Raw genomic sequence first — 6,104 nt, 5'->3', positions numbered from 1 at the left:
TTCTTGACCTAAAATTGAAGAAATGAGCTCATACAAATATTGTACGGACCGTACTTTGTCCGTCAGGGCAGTTTGGTCATAGTGTAATTTTTGCATTTTGGACCTTTATAAATAGTTGTTTAGGGTTTTGTGGGTCATATATCATCTGTTTTGAGACTCTTATTTCCTTAGCATTGAATATTGCTTAGTTTTTGGAGCTTTTGAGAACAAGATTATTACTCTTTCATCTTTATTCCAATGTAAGCATTAATGACTTCTTTATTAGTCTATTCTTCGTTCAGTAATATGAGTAGCTAAATTTCCTACTGAGGTTGTGGACCCAATGATGGGTGTGATGTGAAAGGGTGATTACTTTAGAATATATGTATAATGGGTTGTTGGTATTTATTTATTTCTTATTCTTTCATGTTGGTTGGTGGTTGCAAATATTGACTAAAAGCCACAAACCTTTGCTTTGCTTGGGAAAGTGAGTTAGGGTTGGTAGGAATAAATAACAAGAACTCGGGGCGTTAACCCTTATTTGATAAACTCACTTAGGAATAAGAAGAATTTACTTGGCATAGATTAATCGTTCTTGAATTCAACTCTTTTATATTTGGGAAAATCATAAAGAGAAATACTTTCTAACTATTGGGAAATATTAGGAAGTCAATTAGAGATTAAGTGCATACCTACAACAATCCATTAGAAGTATATCTTGGTAACACCTACAGCATCATATCTCATCTAAAGGGGACACAACCTTGGTTTCTTTATTCCAAGTAATTACAATCCAATCAAAATAGTTAGTAAACACAAAACTCTTTTACAAACTTACCGAAATACGAAATTAGATCACAAGTAAGTACTCCACTACAATAGTAACCTTTTCACACCCTATTCCCTGTGGGATTCGACCCCAAACTAGTTGGGTTACTATATTTGACAACGTCCGCTTTACGCCATTTAGTAGATGTAATTTAAGCGTATCAAATTTTGGCGCCATTGCCGAGGAATACGGTTTGAAATTACTAAATAGTGTGTGCTTTACTTCAAGTCTTTTTCTATTCCATCACACCTTGTTTGCTGTTTTCTGTGAACCAGGTGATTATGGTTGGAAGAGGAGGACGTGGAGCAAATGGTGGTAGGGGTGTGCAAGTAATACCCCCAGCATCGGAAGTTGAGGAAGAGGAGAATGTATTTGCGGATTACATGCAAGAGGTGGAATATGCATCTGGTATTGTTCCCACTAGGGTCAATGTCGCAAGTTGCAAGATTGATGTGACTATCTACCAATTTCTCAAGCTCGAGGGGTATTTTCGAAACTCTACCGACAATGACCCTCATCAACACTTGAAGAATTTCATTGGCATGTGCCAGACACATATCCAGAATGATGTTACTCCTAATGCAATTCGATTAAGAGTTTTCAAATACTCTTTAGCCGGTGAAGCAAGAGATTGGTTTGAGATGTTGAACCACAATTCTATTCATACTTGGGGTGAGCTGGTGAGTGTCTTTCTTAAGAAGTAGTTTCCTCCAACCAAAAAAGCTAAAATTTGTGATAAAATTTATGAGTTCAAGCAACTTCCGGGAGAGAAATTATATGAAGCTTGGGAGAGGTTCAAGCAGTACTTGATGCGGTCTCCAAATCATGGTTTTCTAGAGCACATATTGATGGAGAAGTTATATATAGGGTTAGATCCGACGTCGCAGTCTGTGGCAAATAATGCAGCCGGTGGGTGTTTCATGAACAAGACATATGCCCGAACCACTCAATTACTTGAGAGATTGACTATGCATAATTAAGAATGGCATTCGGGCGGTGCTAATGGTGTAGCATACGGGGCTCTGTTAATCAACTATATTGTGAAAACAAACCAAGAGACACAGCAAACTCTAGCTCAACTTGCAACCAATATTACTTTGCTGACAAAGAGGTTTGCTAAAAAGGAGACAAAGAAAGTAAATGCAGTTGGAGATGTGCAAACTTTGCCGAAAGGGATGTACCAAGTTCCTGAGGGTCCATATTAAGAAGGACCTCCTATACAATACAAAGATGCCAAATATGTTAATAACTCTCAACAGGGTTATCAAAGGCAGAATTACCAAGAGGTTTATCAGAATCAGAATCAATGGAGACCTCAGCAATATGGGCAAGGTAACCAATATGGGTGAAACAACTATGGTGGTTCGATCTAAGGGAACTACAACAACAGCAATAATTTCAAAAATAGGAGTTCCAATCCCTATGTTTCGCTAAAGGGTCAATCGAATGAGCAAGGAGATTCTAAGCTGAAGAGCATGCTCGAGAGGGTGCTAGCCAACCAAGAAAAGTCCTACAAAACATTGAAGGGGTTGACTAAAACTGTGGGCTCTCACACTGCTTCCATCCAAAAGCTTGAGTCATATATGAGAGATATTTCGAGAGAGCAATACCCTACACAAAGGGGACCCAAGTGATACAATTCCTAATCCAAAAGGTGGGGGTGGCCATCAAATAGCAAAATTCCATGCCATCACTACCCGAAGTGGGAACCTACTTTAAGGTGCAGGTGCAAAAGCAGTTAAAAATGGTCCTATAGAAGAAGAAGATACAGAGGGGTCATTTGAGATTCTAAGTGAGGTTGAAGAAGTGCAAGACAAAATTCCTAGTGTGGTTGAAATTGATCTTGTGCCAAAAATTCCAAAGGCTCAAGATGTAAGCATTGACAAAGGAAAAGATAAGATTATGGGGACACTCAGGCCCTTGACTCAATTGATAAAATATCCACCTCCCTTTTCTTAGAGGTTGGTGAAGAAGACGGAGGATGCCAAGTACCAACGCTTCTATGATCAACTGAAGCAGCTATCGATGAATATTCTGTTCCTTGATGCCTTCCAAAAGATGACGAGTTTTTCTAAGTATTTAAAAGACTTATTGATGAAGAAGAGTCCAGTCAAACATAATACAATGATTTTCACTCACCGTGTTAGTTCTGTCATCTCTACAACCAGAGTTCAGAAGAAAGAGGATCCAGAGGCCTTTACAGTTCATTGTATTGTGGGCCATCATGATTTTGCACGTGCTCTTTATGATAACTGGGCTAGAATTAACCAAATTCTACTTTCTATCTATAAGCAATCGGGTTTGGAAATGCCTAGTCCAAATTGCATGTGATTGCAGATGGCTGATAGATCAATAAAAAGACAGCTGGGGTAGTTGATAACGTGCTTGTTCGAGTTGGTGATTTCTTTTTCCTGGCAAATTTCGTGATTCTTGATTTTGCAGTAGATAGAGATATTTCTATTATTTTGGGGATACCCTTCCTTTCCACACGAAGGACTCTCATCGTTTCAAAGAAGAACAAGATCAATTTTCGTGTGAACGATGAAGAGGTAACCTTTCAGGCCAGCAAGGGCATGAAGCTACCAAGTGCTTGTGAGAGCATTTTGGTTATTGATACTATAGATATGGTAGACGAGGCCGTCAAATTCAAGATGGAGGAAGAGTGCCTTGGGGAAACACTAGCGGCTATTCTGGTTAATTTTTATACAGATGATATGGAGGAATATGTGGAGACTGTAAATTCGCTTGAAGGATTGGGATATTATTCTTATCAGTCAAAGACATTGTCTCTTGATCTTGAGAATTGAAAAACTCCTCCAGCTAAACCATCTATTATTGAGATGCCAAAGCTTGAGCTCAAGCAGCTCCCATCACATATGAGGTATGAGTTTCTCAGTTCGGATAAAACATTGCTAGTTATTTTTTTTGCTGTGCTGAATGATGAGCAGACAAAGAGGTTACTTAAAATCTTGCGAGAATATCGATGAGCTATAGGGTGGACCATTGCTGACATTCAGGGGATTCCCTCTGGAATATGTGAGCATAAAATTCTACTCGATAAGGGTAGTTCGCCGAGTGTTGAACATCCGAGAAGACTTAATCCACCGATGCAAAAGGTGGTCAAGAAGGAAATTATAAATGGTTAGACACTGGAGTCGTGTACCCTATTACAGATAGCAAATAGGCTAGCCTGGTGCAATGTATTCCGAAGAAGGGTGGCATCACAGTGGTGCCCAATGCAAAGAATGAGCTGATTCTGACAAGAACAGTTATAGAGTGGAGGGTGTGTATGGATTATCGAACTCTCAACTCTGCGACATGCAAGGAACATTTCCCTATGCCTTTTATTGATCAAATGCTTGATCGGCTAGTGAGAAGGTCATACTATTGCTTCTTGGATGGTATTCTAGCTATAACCAGATAAATATTGCCCTAGAGGATTAGGAGAAGACCACTTTCACTTATTCCTATGAGACTTTTGCATTCAGCCGGATGCGATTCGACTTATGCAATGCTCCGATCACTTTCCAACGTTATATGATAGCTATGTTTTCTGATATGGTTGAGAACTTTTTGGAAGTCTTCATGGATGATTTTTCTGTTGTCAGTGATTCATTCGATGATTGTCTTAACCATTTGGTTCGGGTGTTGAAGAGGTGTGAGGAAACCAAACTTGTTCTTAACTGGGAGAAATGTCACTTCATGGTGAAAGAAGGGATTGTTCTTGGCCACAAAATCTCTCAAAAGGGAATTGAGGTTCATCAAGCCAAGATTGATGTGATTACAAAGCTTTCTCCACCCATCTTAGTCAAAGGGGTTCATAGTTTCTTGGGGCACGCCGAGTTCTATCGGTGGTTTAATAAAGACTTTTTGAAGATAACAAATCCCATGTGCAAGTTCGAGTTCGATGAGAAGTGCCGCAAGGCATTTGAGGAATTGAAGGAGCGACTTACTTCAGCTCCTGTTATTGTGTGACCTGATTGGTCTCTTCCATTTGAGCTTATGTGTGATGCTAGCAGATTCGCTATCGGAGCGGTGCTTGGTCAACGGTACAACAAGATCATGCACCCGATCTATTATGCTAGCAAGACATTGAGCGGTGCCCAAATGAACTACACAGTGTCCGAACAAGAACTACTTGCCATTGTTTATGCTTTCGAGAAGTTCAGGGCCTATTTGTTGGGGTCCCAAGTGGTGGTGTATACTGACCACGCTGCACTGCGGTACTTGATGGCGAAGAAAGTCGATAAGCTGATGCTAATTCTTTGGGTTCTCTTGTTGGAAGAATTTGACTTTGAGGTCAAAGATCAGAAGAGATCAGAGAACCAAGTTGCAGATCATCCATCGAGGCTTGAGAAAGCCGCCAGACTGATGGAAGAACTTGAAATCAATGATGCGTTCTCTGATGAGAGGCTTCTAGCAGTGTCATGTGATGTAGCACCATGGTATGCTGACATAGCAAATTTCCTAGTGACTATCCTTATACCTGATGAAATCAAGGCGTATCAGGAAAGGAAGTTCATGAGAGATTGTCGGCAATATTATTGGGATGAACCCTACTTGTTTCGAATGTGTGATGACAATATTATTTGGCGTTGTGTTCCCAAATCTGAGGTGATGGATATCTTGAAGGTATGTCATGACTCTCCTGTTTGGGGTCATCATAGTGGCAATCGCACGGCAGCTAAGGTGCTCGAGTGAGGGTATTACTGGCCAACTCTCTATCATGATGCAAATATGATGGCAAAGTCATGTGATCAATGTCAACGCCAAGGATTGATTTCTAAAAGGCACGAGATAATATGAATTTTTTATTAGAGGTAGATACCTTTGATGTTTGGGGCATTGATTTTATGGAGCCCTTTGTGAGTTCATGTGGTATGAGATATATCTTGTTGGCCGTTGACTATGTTTCAAAATGGGTAGAAGCACTGGCTTTACTCAACAATGAGGTGAAAAGTGTCATAAGCATTCTGAAGAAGAACATTTTCACCCGTTTTGGCACCCCAAGAGCCAATCATTAGTGACGGTGGTTCGCATTTCTGCAACAAGCATTTTGCGGGACTACTCGAAAAATATGGTGTCAAACATAGGGTGGCCACCCCATATCATCCTCAGACTAGTGGCTAGGTGGAAGTCTCCAATCGGGAGATAAAGAGCATTTTGGCCAAGACGGTCAATGCAAATAGGACCGATTGTTCCCGAAAACTTGATGATGCACTTTGGGCTTACAGAACGGCATTCAAAACTCCCACTGGAAATTCTCCTTATAGGCTGGTGTTTGGTAAGGCATGCC

General features: G+C 40.4%; 1 non-coding gene across 1 annotated transcript; it reads right to left on the bottom strand.

Annotated features, from left to right (window-relative positions):
* Positions 1 to 1,533: 1,533 nt before the first annotated feature.
* Positions 1,534 to 1,640, bottom strand: LOC132035661 (small nucleolar RNA R71). Its single transcript, XR_009409382.1, has one exon. It is a non-coding gene; the product is annotated as a small nucleolar RNA R71 (small nucleolar RNA).
* Between the last annotated feature and the right edge of the window lie 4,464 nt (positions 1,641 to 6,104).

Source organism: Lycium ferocissimum, chromosome 10 (genome assembly GCF_029784015.1).
Source record: "Lycium ferocissimum isolate CSIRO_LF1 chromosome 10, AGI_CSIRO_Lferr_CH_V1, whole genome shotgun sequence".
Taxonomy (NCBI): Eukaryota; Viridiplantae; Streptophyta; class Magnoliopsida; order Solanales; family Solanaceae; genus Lycium; species Lycium ferocissimum.
The sequence above is the reverse complement of the archived record's forward strand: the minus strand, read 5'-3'. Positions and strand labels throughout refer to the sequence as shown.